General features: G+C 38.9%; 1 protein-coding gene across 2 annotated transcripts in view; it reads right to left on the bottom strand.

Annotated features, from left to right (window-relative positions):
* The window catches only part of RHOH (ras homolog family member H), a 52,436-nt gene extending 42,355 nt beyond the window's left edge, over positions 1-10,081 (bottom strand). The window contains exon 1 of one of the 2 annotated variants that reach the window (XM_043971919.1): positions 9,839-10,081. The gene's annotated coding sequence lies outside the window, so the exon portion shown is untranslated. Of the gene's footprint in view, positions 1-5,352; positions 5,590-9,838 lie in introns of those variants that run through there. The other variant, XM_043971918.1, reaches the window with a different exon arrangement.
* Positions 10,082-16,540: the final 6,459 nt, after the last annotated feature.

Here is a 16,540-nt window from a genome sequence, read left to right as displayed (position 1 = left end):
AAGAGAGAGAAGGCATATTATTTATTCAGGGTATAGGAAACATGTTTGCTTATTTATTATACTGAGTTTTGCAGTACATTTTGTGAATGTAAAACTTGGAAATGGCAATATTTGGTATACATATAATAAAAATAATAGTAATAATAACTAGCATTTACAGATCATTTACAAACTCAGGTTTGAACTTCAATTAACCATATAAAGTATAACAACAGTTCTCATGGCCACTATGAAGCAGCTTTAAAAACTGAACTTAAAACTGCATCTGGGGGCAGCTAGATGGTGCAGTGGTAAAGCGCCGGCCCTGGATTCAGGAGTACCTGGGTTCAAATCCGGCCTCAGACACTTGACACTTACTAGCTGTGTGACCCTGGGCAAGTCACTTAACCCTCATTGCCCTACAAAAAAATAAAAAACTGCATCTGACTGTTGTGAATGATGAGTGAACTAATTTAGTGACTAATAAAATGAGATTATAAACCACTATCAACGGGGCAGCTAGGTGGTACAGTGGATAGAGCATCAGCCCTGGATTCAGAAGGACCTAAGTTCAAATCCGGCCTCAGATACTTAACACTTACTAGCTGTGTGACCCTGGGCAAGTCATTTAATCCCAATTGCCTCACCAAAAAAATAATAATAATAATAAACAAAATAAAAATAAACCACTATCAAATGCCTGACTGTTTTGAGGGTAACTTTAATTTCAAATCAGTCATTTCCTAAACCTGTTCTTATAATAAGCCAGGGTTCCTCCAAATACCCTTGAGGGGTGTCATGAAAGTTTAAGAAACAGCTTGTATTATATAAAACCATTTTACATTTTTAGGAAGAGGAGAGCAATAGTGTTAAAACCTCAAATTTAATGTTAGAGTCTCATTTCGGCAAAGGTTAAGAAGCCCCAATCTCAATCTCCATCTGCATCTTTTATTTCTCATTTTAGTTTTTCAAAATCAGGTTTGCTTCAAGAAAGGGCAAATTAATGTAATATTTATTCAGACACCATGGCTGAAATCTTTACATTTGGTTTTTTTTTCCTGGGTCACTCACAGATGTTTATGAAAAGGAAGTCCAGGTAAGTAAAACAGACCTTTAAACAGAAGGAATAAAGAATGGGAATAAGGATTTAGAATACAGTAAGTTTGAGGCTTATTTTTCCCAAGCATCATATTTAAACCACCCCTATGTTCAGCCTCAGGTGAATGAAAGCTACAGAAACAGAAAGCTGAAAACTGCCTAGAGTAATAATGCCTTTTCTTAAAACAAAGTAAGATAAAGTGATATTCACAACCTGCTGAGAATGTGTTCTAACTCAGAGCAGTGTTGGTACTCAGCTCCCCACCTCCCAACCTCTCATTAATTTTGTATTGCATCAGAGAAAAATCAAAGTTGCCCCACCAACCATCAACCTGGACTAAAGAGTCAGTGACATGACAACTACATTCCCTGAAACACTCCAGAAATGATCACTTTAAAAGGCCTACCAGGGGCAGCTAGGTGGCGCAGTGGATAGAGCACCGGCCCTGAAGTCAGGAGTACCTGAGTTCAAATCCGGCCTCAGGCACTTAACACTTACTAGCTGTGTGACCTTGGGCAAGTCACTTAACCCCAATTGCCTCACTAAAAAAAACAAAAGGCCTACCGGATGTTGGATGATAGCAATTCCTTGTGACCTTAAAATGAAGGACGACAAAAGTCAGGTTTGTTCCATATATGTAGGTGAAAATGAAGGTCCCTTGAGTTCCTTGTGTCAGAATGATTTTCTTCCAAGACTTACCGCTCCCACACACACTCAATCCTCACCAAAAATGTAACTCATTTTTTAAAAAAAGTATAAATATCAGCCTTGGGCTATTGGAGGATCCACTAAAATGGGTAAGTTAGTGTATCAGGTGGTTCTGGAAGCAGAAACAATCTATAAATGACCAAAGAGATTAGGAAGTTTCTAAACTTATGTCTGCTTCCTGGAAAAATTCCTCAGTCTTCTCACCAACTGTTGCTTGGGTTTTTTTGTATAGGTGTTCAGAGGTATGTGCTCATGGGAGTCTCTCTCCTTCACTGCAGGGGTAGAGGGAGGTTCCACACTGGAAGTTCCTTGCACTCACAAAATCCTAGGCCTATCCATGAACAGATATATAAAAGGGGTGTTATTTATTCAGGCTTCAGAAGGCATGTTTGCTTATTTATTATACTGAGTCATGCTATATATTTTTTGAATGCTAACACTTGGAAGCGGCAATTTCCAAGGGATCCAAGGTATAAGAGCAAACGCAGGATGTCATGGTGGTTGAGCTTATATGGGTATCACTAGGAGCCCAAGGAGAACATACTGGCACAGAAGGCGGCAGCAACGAGAGTAAGAAGCATTCCTCTGGACTCCTCTACCATTCCCCACAAAGTTGGTTCCCTTCCTCTGGTCCTCCCAGAACTTTTATTGAAGAAGAGTCTTCACCTCAACCCAGGCCATCCATTTCCTCATTTTCCACCAGGCTGCTATCCCCTGGATTTCTCCATCATTCTCCACCTCTTCTATTAAAGCTACCTTCTGTGTGTTGTGTTACCCATTAGAATGTAACCTCCTTGGGAAAAAATAAATAAATAAATAAAACAAAACAAAACAAACAAACAAACAAAAAAAAAACCAGAATGTAACTTCCTTGGATAGAGCATGGGCCCTGGAGTCAGAAGGACCCGAGTTCAAATCCGGCCTCAGACACTTGACACTTACTAGCTGTGTGACCCTGGGCAAGTCACTTAACCCCAATTGCCTCACCAAAAAAAAAGAAGAAGAAGAAGAAGAATGTAACCTTCTTGAGAGCAGGGGTTTTGTGCTTCTATTAGTATTTTCAATACTTAGCACAATATTTGGCACCTAGTAGGCACTTAAAAATATATGATTATTTTAGGGAAATTAAAAATTTTTACACTCAATAAAATTAAATATTTTCTTGATAGGATGGCTACAGATGTTAGAAAAAAAAGAAAACAAAAATCCTTATAATATAAAGTACTTCGAGTAAAATGGGATCTGAAAGCTCAAAATATTTGTCAGGGCCATAGATCCAATCAAAAACTTCTCTAAAATTTCTCACAATCTAGTTTTGATTGTTTCTTTCCATTTACATTGTTGTAGTCGTTACATTGTTTTCCTGGTTCTTCATTTTTTTATCCATTCCAATGACCATTTCCTCACTTTGTGACTTTGTTTCTTCTCCTTTGCAATTTCCTTTACATCGATATTGATATTGTTTTGTTCATTTGAAATACCTTAGTAATATAGCATTGTGTTTATGGACCACAGTTTCTTTAACCATTCCCCAATCGATAGATAACCCCTTTGTAATGTAAGAATTTTAAACAAAATGGAGCATATTCAATCCTGCTATTATCACTGAAGGTATCATTTCTTCTTCCTTTTTCACATCTCATAATGTATGACCTGCATAATACACTTGTATCAGTATAGCAGCCCATATATGATTAAGAGATAAAGATGGGGCAACTAGGTGGCACAGTGGATAAAGCACTGGCCCTGGAGTCAGGAGTACCTGGGTTCAAATCCGGCCTCAGACACTTGACACTTACTAGCTGTGTGACCCTGGGCAAGTCACTTAACCCCAATTGCCTCACTAAAAAAAAAAAAGAGAGAGAGATAAAGATGATTATATCACAGAAAGACTGGTTAGGACTTTTAACTGTCAAGAATCAATCAAAATATTGGGAGAGAGTTTCATTATTTTCAGTCTGAGAGAAGAAAAGTCTCACCTGTGATGTAAATAACTCTCCAGGGCTAAAAAAAAGGCAAATCTGGGCCATAAATCTGATCTGAAAGCCAAAAAGAGGAGCCCTGACCCTAAGAATCACTCCAGAAATGGAAACATTGATCTGGACAGTAAGTATCATCTAAGAACCTAAAAAAACAACCCAGACCCTAAGTGTCCCCAGAGAGCCTAAAGGATTGGCCTGACTGCTAAGTATCGCACAAGATCCCAGAAGTACCGACACACTAGGCCATAATGAACATCAGAGAGCTGAACAGACTGGTGTGGATGGATCTCAAGTCTGTCTCAAAGAACTGACAAGTCACCACTTGTCCTTTCAATGTGAACTGAAAGAAAAATCCTGAAACCCAGCATTTCAGAAAACTGAGCTGCCTCCTCCTTTATAAGTAAAATGCAATAAATAAAGTACAGTAAATGTGTGAGTTGATTTATCCATGACTAAAGTGAAATCCAAGCATTTGTATTTGCTCTGTTGGTTGAGTCTACCTTCAGTACTCATTCTAGAACTTTCTAGGTTTCCTGGAGAAAGACTACTTTAAATATTAAGACTTTATAGCCTTAATAATCACATAAAGTATAAAAACAGCTTTCATGTTCACTATGAAATACCTTTTAAAAACGAACTTAAACCAGGTCTGACTGTTTTGAATGATTAGTAAACTAATTTAATGACTAATCAAATGAGATCAATTAGCCACTGTTAAATGCCTGACTGTTTTAAGGATCACTTGAACCAAAATCAGCTATTTCCTAAACCTTTTATTATAACAAAGCAACATTCCTCCAAAGACCCCCAAGGAGCCTCATGAAACTTTAAGAAACATCTCATGATTAACAAAGTAAATAATTCTCTTCATATGTATAATGTAAAAATATTTTAGGAAGAGGAGAGTGGTACTATCAAAACCTCAAATTGAACGTTAAAGTCTTAATTCCACAAAGGCTATGAACCCCCAATGTAAATCTGCATCCTTTATGTCTTGTTTTAGGTTTTCGAAAGCAGGTTTGCTTTAAGGAAGTTAAATGAATGCAATTTTCACAAATTAAGGCAAAATGAACACATTAAGGCAATATTCATTCAGACCCTATGTCTGAAATCTTTTGATTTATGTTTTCTTCTATGGTTTTTTTTTCTAGGTTACCTACAGATGTTTGTTTATGAGAAGGAAGTCTGGGTAAGTAAAATAGAACTTTGAGCTGAAGGAATAAAGAATGGAAATAAAGACTCAGAGTATAATGTTTTAGCCTTATTTTTCCTAAGCATCCTACTTAAACCACTTCTATGATAAGCCTTAGGTGAATAAAAGCTGCCAAAACAGAAAGATTTAAAAACCTGAAGGCTGACTAAAGTGATGTCTTTTCTTAAAAGAATGATAAAGTTATCTGCACATCCTGCTAAGCACTAACTCACAGCAGTGTTGGCACTCAGTTCCACCACCTCCCAACCTCTCATTAATTTTGTATTGCATCAAAAGTTGCCCCACCAGCCATCAACCTGGACTAAAGAGTCAGTGACATGAGAATTACATTCCCTGGAACACTCCAGAAATGATCATTTAAAGAGGCCTACCGGATGTTGAATGATAGCGATTCCTTGTGACCTTAAAATGAAGGCCCACAAAAGTCAGGTTTGCTCCACGTACATGAGTGAAAATGAAGGTCCCTTGAGCTCCTTGTGTCAGAGAGATTTTCTTCCAGGACTTACCCTTCCCACACACACACTAGATCCTCACCAAAAATGTGACTCATCCATATTAAAAAAAAAAAGTATAAATATCAGCCTTGGGCTATTGGAGGATCTACTAAAATGGATGAGCAAGTTAGTGCATCAGGCTGTTCTGGCAGCAGAAACAATCTATAAATGACCAAAGAGATTAGGAAGTTGCTAAGCATACGTCTGTTTCCTGTAGAAACTCCTCAGTCTTCTCACCAACTGTTGCTTGGGTTTTTTTGTATAGGTGTTCAGAGGTATGTGCTCATGGGAGTCTCTCTCCTGCACTGCAGGGGTAGAGGGAGGTTCCACACTGGGAGTTCCTCGCACTCACAAAATCCTAGGCCCATCCATGAACAGATATATAAAAGGGGTGTTATTTATTCAGGCTTCAGAAGGCATGTTTGCTTATTTATTATACTGAGTCATGCAATATATTTTGTGAATGCTAATACTTGGAAGTGGTAATAGTTGGTATAGATAGCAAGATTAATAACATCTGAAAAAAAAAGAATAACATCTGGCACTTATAAAGCACCCACGAGGTGCCAGGTACTGTGTAAAACACATATGGATTCCCGGATCCCTTGTAAATAGCTTCACAGTCTCCCACAAATCATTGACCCACAGATTGGGAATTGGCTTATCCCATGTAATAATTTCTATGTTTTTGTTAATTTATTCATGACTTTTCTCATTACCATCTCAAGTATACAGTGTTTTATAACAGGGGGCTTAGACATAGAGAGCTGAGAAACCCCAGCTCAACCCAGAAATGACACATTAGGGGCAGCTAGGTGGTGCAGTGGATAGAGCACTGGCCCTGGAGTCAGGAGTACCTGAGTTCAAATCCGGCCTGAGACACTTAACACTTACTAGCTGTGTGACCCTGGGCAAGTCACTTAACCCCAATTGCCTCACTAAAAAAAAAAGAAAAAGAAAAAGAAATCACACATTAAATTTCTGGGAAGAAAACATGGGCTTTGGCAGCACCCTCTGAAGGTGCCGAAGCCACTGGAATGGGTGAGGAAAGCTAACCCACCAAATCCTGTTGGGGGAAAGGTCCTGCAGAAGCTTTTCTCTGCTCTCACTAGTCAGGTAGAGGAGAGAGTCAGGAAAAGGATAACTACTTACAACAAGGCAGGTGCCAAGTTTCTGGGATCTGAAGCATAATACCTTTGAAAGTTGAGGCTAGGGGGCAGCTAGGAGGTGTAGTGGATAAAGTACTGGCCTTGGATTCAGGAGGACCTGAGTTCAAATCCAGCATCAGACAGTTGACACTTAACTAGATGTGACCCTGGACAAGTCACTTAATCCTCATTGCCCTGCAAAAAAAACCCAAAACAAACAAACAAAACAAAACAACAAAAAAAAAGAAAAAAAAAGATTTGAAATCCTTAACCAAAAGCAAAGGAGGAAGGATAGTAAGGACTCAAGGAAAAGCCAAGCATATGAAGAAAAACATCTTTTTTTTGTTTTTAATTTTTGGCAGGGCAATGAGGGTTAAATGACTTGCCCAGGGTCACACAGCTCGTAAGTGTCAAGTGTCTGAGGTCAGATTTGAACTCAGGTCCTCCTGAATCCAGGGCCAGTGCTTTAAGAAAAGCATCTAATTCATCACAGGATATTGCATGAGAAAATATGGAGGAGACCCAGACTAGGTTGATTCAAAGTGATCTTCCCAAAACTCAGATTGGATGAGGTCACTACCTCTACTCAAGAATCTCCATTGAAGGAGTGTCCCTTCTTCCCCTAAGCCCCCTATCTCCCTAACCCATTTCCTCTGACTCAAGCCAGCCTTCTTTTCATTTCCTACCAGGCTGCTTCTCCTGTGGATCTCCCCTTCATACCCCACCCTTCCTTTAAAGTTGCCTTTTATGTTATCTTCCCTATTAGAAAGTAAGTTCAAAAAAAAAGTAAGTTCCTTGAGAGCAGGGATGTTGTGCTTCTATTGATATTCCCAGCACTTAGCACAGTACCTAGCACCTAGTAGGGTTTTTAATATGATTTTTTTAGGAACTTGAAAAACTTTCATATTCCATAAATAAAATTAAGTATTTTATTGATAGGACGGTTACAAATTTAGAAAAACAAATTGAAAAAAATGAGAAAATAGAATATAGCCAGGAACAATGTTACAATGAAGACTCTGAAAGTAACTACATAAAAGAGAATTTATGCTCTTGTATTCAACATTCAGATATAATGTGAATTTTCAGCTTAAGGTTTAAGTATTTTCTTACTTCAAAGTATTGTTTCTTTTGGACAATCTTCCTGGAGAATTGTCAACATAATGGAGAATATTCAGATACCTTGCTCTCACTGAAAATAAGATGTCTTTTTCATTTCTTGTAATGTTTAAGGATTTTCATACTTCAATATATTGTTGTTTATTTTGGAATATCTACCTTGAGAATTTTCAACAGTGTAGAGCATATTCAATCACACTGCTCTCACCGAAAATAACATTTCTTCTTCCTTTTTCATTTCTTGTAATGTCTAACAGGCATGATATATTAGTTTAGTAGTACATGTATGTTATTTATAGATAAGTATGATTATTGAAATGGTCAGAACTTTTCTCTGATATAAGTATGTAATGAGAAATATTGAGAGAGAGCATCATTATATTCAAACTGAGAAATGAAAAGTTTCCTTTGGACTATAAATAATTCCCCAGGGCAGAAGAGTCATATTTGAGCCATAAATCTAATCTGAAAGCCGAAAGGAGGAGCCAGGCCTCTAAGGATCACCTGAGAACTGAAAAGACTAGTGTAGACCCCAATTATCCCCTGAAATCCTAAAAGACTAGCCTGGACCCTGAGTATTTCCAGAGAAACAAAATATGGGGTTAGACCCTATCACCATAGAGCCTAAAAGGCTGGCGCGGCCCCTAAGTATTCCCAGAGGGTCAAAATGACTACCCTGACCCCTAAGAATTCTCTCAGAAACCAAAAGGCTGACCTGGCCCCTAAATAACAACCAAGATCCAAAAAGTACAGCCTGGGCCCTACTGCAGACTGGTCTGAATAGATCTCAAACCTGTCTTTGAAAGTTGACAAGTCTGAACTTGTCCCTTTGATGTGACCTGAAAGCAAGATCCTATGTCCCAGTCTTTCAAAACAGCTCCCTCAGGCACTGAAATGCCTCTTTTCCCAGTAAAATATGAGCAGTAAAGATATCCGGAAACTGAGTAGTCCACAGGAAGAGAAATGACGCTCAATCTTCTGCCTGTGCCCCATTGGTGGGGGCTCTCCTGCCTCCCTTCAGTACTCAGAATTGAGCCTTAACAAACGTCATAAAGCTTGCCAACAGTTTTCATGTCTGCTTTTAAACTAAGAATTAAATGTGACTGTTTTGAAAAACTAGTAAACAAATTAATAAAATAAAATAATAAAACGAAGCTTAATTTTAAAAATTGTTTAATAAACCACTATTGAAGGTCTGACTACTCTGAGAGTAACTTTAATTTGACAACACTGAAATTAGCCATTCCCTAAACCTATTCTTATCATAAAACAGGGTTCTTCCAAATAGCCCCAAGGGGCATCATGAAATGTTAAAAAACATCTTACGATTAACAGAATACATAACTCTGTGTGTATGTGTGTATATATATGCACACATGCAAACATATATACACACATACACACATATACATATACATATAAACATTTTACATTTCTAGGAAGAGGAGAGTGGTACTGCCAAAACCTCAAACTGAATTTGAGAGTCTCAGCTCCACAAAGGCTAGGAAGCCCCAGGCTTGATGCACATCCTTTATTTCTTGTTCATGTTTTTCAAAAGCAGGTTTGCTTCAAGGAAGTACAAATTAATGCAATATTCATTCAGACACCATGGCTGAAATCTTTAGATTTGCTGCTGTTTTGTTGTTGTTGTTGTTGTTGTTTTCTGGATTATTCACAAGAGTTTATGAGAAGGAAATCCAGGCAAGCAAAAAGAACTTGGAGCTGAAGGAATGAAGAATGGGAATAAAGACCCAGAATACAGTGAGTTTTAGTTCTATTTTTCCTAAGCATCATATTTAAAGCACTCTTATGTTCAGCCTCTGATGAATGAAAGCTGCAGAAACAGAAAGCTGAAGATTGACTAGAGTACTGATGTCTTTTCTTGAAACAACCTATAATAAAGTTATCTGCGCATCCTGCTAAGCATGTGTTGTAATTCAGAGCAATGTTGGCACCCAGCTCCCTACCTCCACCACCTCTCAACCTCTCATTAATTTTGTATTGCCCCACCAACCATCACCTTGAACTAAAGAGTCAGTGACATGAGAATTACATTCCCTGGAACACTCCAGAAATGATCATTTAAAGAGGCCTACCGGATGTTGGATGATAGCAATTCCTTGTGACCTTAAAATGAAGGACCACAAAAGTTAGGTTTGCTCCAAGTACGTGAGTGAAAATGAAGGTTCCTTGAGTTCCTTGTGTCAGAGTGATTTTCTTCCAAGACTCACCCTTCCCACATACACTTGGTCCTCACCAAAAATGTAGCTCATTCATATTTAAAAAAAAAAAGAAAAAGTATGAAAATTAGCTTTGGATTAATAGAGGATCCACTCTAAAATGAGTTATTGCACCAGGTGGTTCTGGCAGCAGAAACAATCTCAAAGTGACCAGAGATTAAGAAATTGCTGATCTTAAATTGACTTCCTGTAAAAACCCTTCAGTCTTCCCACCAACCGTTGATAGATTTTGTTTGTATAAGTGTCAGGGGGTATATGCTTATGGGTGTCTCTCTACTACACTGCAATCCCTACCTCCCCTCACACCTCCACCACATACCCTCCTCCCTTTATCTCCTTCCTGCTTGAGAATATAAACCTTTAGATGATGAAGATGCAGATTATGGCCTTATTTACTTGGGAGTTTGGTCTTTAACTTGTTTTCTGAGACTACTCTCTCCCTCTCCTTTATGAACAACTGAGCTCCAACCATCCTGTTTGGAGAAAAGGACTAGCTGCATCCAAAAGCAATTATTCCACAGAGACAGAGGGACAAAGACATAGAGACACATAGAGACACATAGAAAATGAGAGTCACAGTGAGATTTCATCTTATTTATGGCTCTTTAGTGATTTAGATCCAAGAAAAGCCCCACGGGCTCTAGGTGTGGAACAAAGTCTGTGTTGTCAGACATGGCCAGGGTGCTTTGCTTACCTATATTTCTTTGTTAGGAGGAAGGTTTCTATGGAGTGGTTCCTGAGTAACATTAGGAAGTGAGGTGTTTGGTTTTTTTTAATCACTAAAGCACTGCTTTTTTGTTGTTGTTGTTGTACATTTCATCCATTCATTCATTCATTTACCCACTCAACTTTGATCAGCTCTACCTCACTCAAACCCAATTCATATGCAAGCCAAGACATCATGCTTGTGATGTCATGGGTCCTCTTTGAAAACCAAAGGACCAACAACAACAACAACAACAACAAGGACATTTATCCATATTTATTATCTCTCCTAATTGGAACAATAGCAATAAAAAGAAAACCCTCATTACAAATATGCATAGCCCAACAAATAAAACTCCAGCATCAGCCATGTCCAAAAATGTGCCTCCTTAATTTTAAGTCCATTCTTTCCCCGCCAGGAGATGGGTAAGGTGCCTCATTTTCAGCCATTTCACATCAGACAGTTTATCATTTCATTTTTCAGAGTTCCAAAGTTTTTCCAAGTTGTAAAATGTGATTCTTTTTTGAAAGAAAAAAGAAAGCACCTCAAAACTTTGTGCTTGTGTAAACAGAAACACACTAGTGATGCTTTTCAAGATCTTTAACAGGGAATATTTTTCAAATTCATCCACAAAGCCAGTGGATACTAAGAGAAAGGAACAGAAAACTTGTGGGAAACTGCCCGACAGGCTCAACTCTGAGCAGTTTAATGACAGACACCTGTGTCTTTAGCGAGGCAATAACAGCTTGTTTTCAGATTCCTCAGAGATGATTATTTGCCTAGAAATGCAAATCCACTTGTTTTGTCTTGTGGAGCAACTCAGATGGAAAGTCCATCTGTAACTGTAACTTGCCCCTGAAATATGAAAATACCAGTAAAGCAAACTTTCATGCTGCCAACTGCTGTGATTTGTGCATATCTGGGAAAAGAGGTCTATTAGGAGCAGCAAGAACCAGAAAGGAATAGCAACACATAGACAGGGGCTAAAACCACTGATTTGTGTGCATTTGTACCATGTTCTGAAATGTATCAAAAACCATAAATAGCATCCATCCTCTAGTTAGGCTCAGAAAGGGGATTTTCATTCACTGAGTACTTATGCCAAAGACCAGCAGTGGGGTGGCATTCTGGGAATACCTGAGGATCCCGTAGGGGAAGGAAACAGAAATTGAAGCCTGACTAATACAGTTCTACTTTATCTTTCACCTACAGCCCCATCACCAATCAAGAGAGACCTCTGTACCTAATAACACCACCTGCTTTTCCTTACTCTTGTCACCAGTGCAAGTGAGAAGGGACAAACGGAAGAAATGGGGGCCAGGCATGGAGAGAAGAGCACCAATACCCAACCCCATATTGTCATCCTTGTGACTAACTTTACAGTGGAGCATACCCCACTCAGGATTTGAAATGCAAAAAAGGAATGAGCTTCAACAAGTGAAAGCACTTTCTGTAAAAGGCTAAAAGCCAGGGATCACAACCTTTGGCCGTGGTCAATGTAAATCATGAAGGCTTTTCTACCAAATGATTTTCTATGGTATACACTGTAATAGAGCCATCTCCACTAGTCCACTTGACATTACAAGGTCTGTAGCCAAGATCTACAAACTCCCATGACTGCTTCTGGGTCAGGGTCTGAAAGGAACCCACCTTTACCCAGATTACACCTGCTGTTGGCAGCATCCTTACTCTTTAGGAGACACAACTGATTTTTAAAATTTGAATCTTCACTTTGTAAAAGCCACATAAACACCATCATTTTAAATTCAACCCAAGCCTAGCAGATGAAAGCAATTCTCTTCTCCAGAACATTCCAATGGTGTTCTAAGTTTATTTCACATTTAACTGTCCCCTATAAGACAGTCTTTTTATTGAGATTTTTAAACAACACAGTTATCATTCATTTGTGCAAAATGTGCTGTTGCACAAATAATGATAGGGCTCATTCCAAATGGACTGTGGTAGATTTAACAGCATTGAGTAAAAGTAACAGCAATAAATCTGAACCTTCTGCGAAATCTTTGGGCTATGAGTAATTTGATAATTTTTTCTACTATACTCTCAGTTCATAAGTAGTAAAAAAAAAATACGACATTTAACTGAAAAGACATAGATTTGTTGTGTAGCTCTTCCTAGATACATAGTCCATCATTTGTAAACTACTTCCTAGTAAGAGACAATATTCTAGTAGGGTCTGAAAGTATGAATGATGAGCTGCCACCATGACAGTGTTTTGAGCTCGATAATTGAAGCACTATTGTTACAGTATCGTTATTTTTGTTTGTTTTTTGTGGGGCAATGAGGGTTAAGTGACTTGCCCAAGGTCACACAGCTAGTAAGTATCAAGTGTCAAGTGGCTGGATTTGAATTCAGCTCCTCCTGAATCCAGAGCCGGTGCTTTAGCCACGGTGCCACCTAGCTGCCCCTACAGTATCATTATTTCTTTGCTGTTGCTGTTGTTGTTCAGTTGTGGGGTTTCCTTGACAAAGATACTGGAGTGGTTTGCCATTTCCTTTTCTAGTTTAGTTTACAGATGAGAAACTGAGGCAAACAGATGAGCAATTTGCCCAGGGTCACACAGCTAATAAGTGTCTGAGGCTGGATTTGAACTCATGAAAATGAGTCTGCCTGATTCCAGGTCCAGCACTCTATTGTGCCACCTAGCTGTCCTTATTATTGCTGACAGAGCCCAAATCAATGAAATACAATTACATTCACACAAATCAAGTTGTTCCTCTTGTTAGATAGAATCTCCAAGGACAAGTTGTAAAATGTTACTCGCTTCTACAAATATGAAGTTCATTTCTGATGAACTTCTTTGATAGGTTAAAATACATTTACATAAAGTATCCTTTGAAACCCTAAATATCAAAATGCTCAGAAATTTTGTGGTGCAGAAATTATTTTCTTAATTCATTAAAAACATCCTCCCAGGGGCAGCTAGGTGGTGCAGTGGATAGAGCACCGGCCCTGGATTCAGAAGTACCTGAGTTCAAATCTGGCCTCAGACACTTAACACTTACTAGCTGTGTGACCCTGGGCAAGTCACTTAACCCCAATTGCCTCACCAAAAAAAAAAAAAAATCCTCCCATTATGGGCTAACAATGGAATTTTTAACTTACTCTATATTCTCATTTGGAGGGCTGTAATCATAAGAAATGATCACTATTCCACTCCAGTTTTCAACATCCTCTTTCTCTTTTATTATTTTAATCTAACATAATTCATGGTTTCTTCTAGCAGCCATTAAATATTCAACAGTCTCTTAATGTTCTTTGGGTCCCAGCATATTTGTCTTATGCAATGTTTTTTAACTAGCAAACTTTCCCACCCAGACTGGCATTTTGGGAACTTGGATAGTAGCATGCAATGATTTGTTCTAGAAGATAATGGCTGACTCGTTAGTAATGAGAAAATCCGTTTACTATAAAAACACAGGTTGATGGGGCAGCTAGGTGGCACAGTGAATGGAGCACCAGCCCTGGATTCAGGAGGAACTGAGTTCAAATCCGGCCTCAGACACTTGACACTTACTAGCTGTGTGACCCTGGGCAAGTCACTTAACCCCAATTGCCTCACCAAAAAGCAAAAACAAAAACAAACCACAGGTTGAGTTTTCTCTTTTGCTTTTTACCAACATGCCAGAGTTTATGGCATAAAAGTATCATATCCTCCGCAGCAGTCTCTTCAGAAACCTGGACGCTTGTTGTGCCATTGCTCAAAATATTTCTGGATCTAAAAGGATAATGAAGCACAAGCAGTGTTATATCTGGAATTAGAGGACTGTGGCTTTGAATCTTGTCTCTCTGCCCACTTCAAACCTGTGTGACCTTTGACAAGTCACTTAACAACCTTGGTTTCCTCATCTATAAAACAAAGAGGCTGGACTAGAAGACTTCTAAAGACCCCACCGGTTATAGATTTATGAGTCTGTGGTTGTCTCTTCAAACCCCTCTTTTGGAATTGCCGTTAGAGCTAAACAATCATATTCTCTGTTACTGTATTATAGTCACGTGTCGGTTTCATTTTGCTTTTGCTCTTGTTATTTACCAAAAATGGCATTACCCAAGCTTGAACAAGTTATTTAACCTCTCTGGGCCTCAGTTTCTTCATCTGTAAGATAAGGCACAAGCTTGAGCTAAATAACCTCTAAAATAGTTTTCAACACAAAATCTTAGTGATCACTAACCTTATTGGTTCCAAAATACCAGCTGTTTCCAAAAAATCAAGACTACCATTAAAGTATGAATATTTGTCATCATTGAAAACCTTTAAGAGAATATGCCTTAGGCCCTGGAGACACTACCCAAGCAGAATTTTCACAATGCTTTATACAATAGCCATTTCTTTGGAGTGTTGCATAGCCTCATGGTACCTTTGATAGGGTTCAGGGCTTATAGGAGCAAAAAGATTCTGCTGTATTTGTAAAACAATAAACAACAATTAGTGCCATTACTTTTTGTATGTGTGTGTGAGGCAATTGGGGTTAAGTGACTTGCCCAGGGTCACACAGCTAGTAAGTGTCAAGTGTCTAAGGTCAGATTTGAACTCAGGTACTCCTGAATCCAGGGCCAGTACTTTATCCACTGTACCACCTAGCTGCCCCAGTGCCATTACTTTTTAATCATACCTTTTATAGCCCCCAGGGTTCTGATAAGTCTCTTACACATCACAGCGCTCCTGCAAAGCTATAGCTTCACTACATGGAAGGTATTAACAATCCATCTTGGTTAACAACTCTAGCAAGTAACAGGTGCTTATCTCTTCAAAGCAGCTTTGTTGTAGAGTCAGAGGTTTTTTCCAGTCCAATTCTTTGTGATCCCATTTGGGGTTTTCTTGGCAAAGATATTGGGGTAATTTACCATTTCCTTCTCCAGCTCATTTTGCAGATGAGCAAAATGAGGCAAACAGGATTAAGTGACTTGTCCAGGGTTACACAGCAAGTTAAGTGTCTGAGGACAGATTTTGACTTCAGGAAGATGAGTCTGCCTGACTTCAGACTTGGCACTCTATCCATTGAGCTACCTAGCTGCCCTATGTGATGAGTAAAACTAAATGTGGTCACCTTATTTCTGTCCGAAGTTTGGGGAAAATTAGGTGGGGTTTCTAATATATTTGTTACTTATAAATGAGAAGCTTTAGCACCAGTTTTGGGCATTAAGCATTTACTAAAGCATACCAAGTATTAGAAAAAAGAGAACACCTGGATCAGAAAGTTAAGAAAAAGCTCCAGTCTAGCCTGGTTCTTCCTCCAAGTCCTCCAGCACAAGCCTGTCCCACAGCCAAACTGCAAGTGGAAGCTTCCTCTGAGTCTGGAGGAGAAGCGGTCCCTACACACCGCTCCAAGCTAATTGGCTAGCATCACCTAAATCCATTGGTTCACTGGACTTGAGGGTGGTTCTGTGTTGAGGTCAGAGTTCACACTCTCTGAGAACACAACTTCTTGAGGGCCAGGCAAGTGTGGTTTTAATTGAATTAACTTTAAGTGAGTTAATTACCAAAGTCAACCCAATCAATCTTAATGTAATCCCCTCCAATAGGTGGGGCCTCTGGGCAATCCAGAACCCAATTATTTTCTCACACCTTTAAAGCAGTAGATCAAGCAAACTGATGTGCAACAAATCTCTGGGAGTGAGTAAATGGTTGTAATTGGCCATGGCTTCACTGATATAGAAGGTATTCTTTATGTGAGAGTTCTTCAAATATTCAAAGGTACACATTCATTCCAACACCCATCCCTGGCCTTTTCTTCTTTCTCTTTTTTTCATTATAGATCACCCTTCCCCCAAATTCTTCTTGTCTTTTGGGAGACTCTCTTCTGCGCTCTCTTTAAGCTCTTTATGATATATTC

Source organism: Dromiciops gliroides, chromosome 6, assembly GCF_019393635.1.
Source record: "Dromiciops gliroides isolate mDroGli1 chromosome 6, mDroGli1.pri, whole genome shotgun sequence".
In the NCBI taxonomy this organism is placed as follows: Eukaryota; Metazoa; Chordata; class Mammalia; order Microbiotheria; family Microbiotheriidae; genus Dromiciops; species Dromiciops gliroides.
The sequence above is the reverse complement of the archived record's forward strand: the minus strand, read 5'-3'. Positions and strand labels throughout refer to the sequence as shown.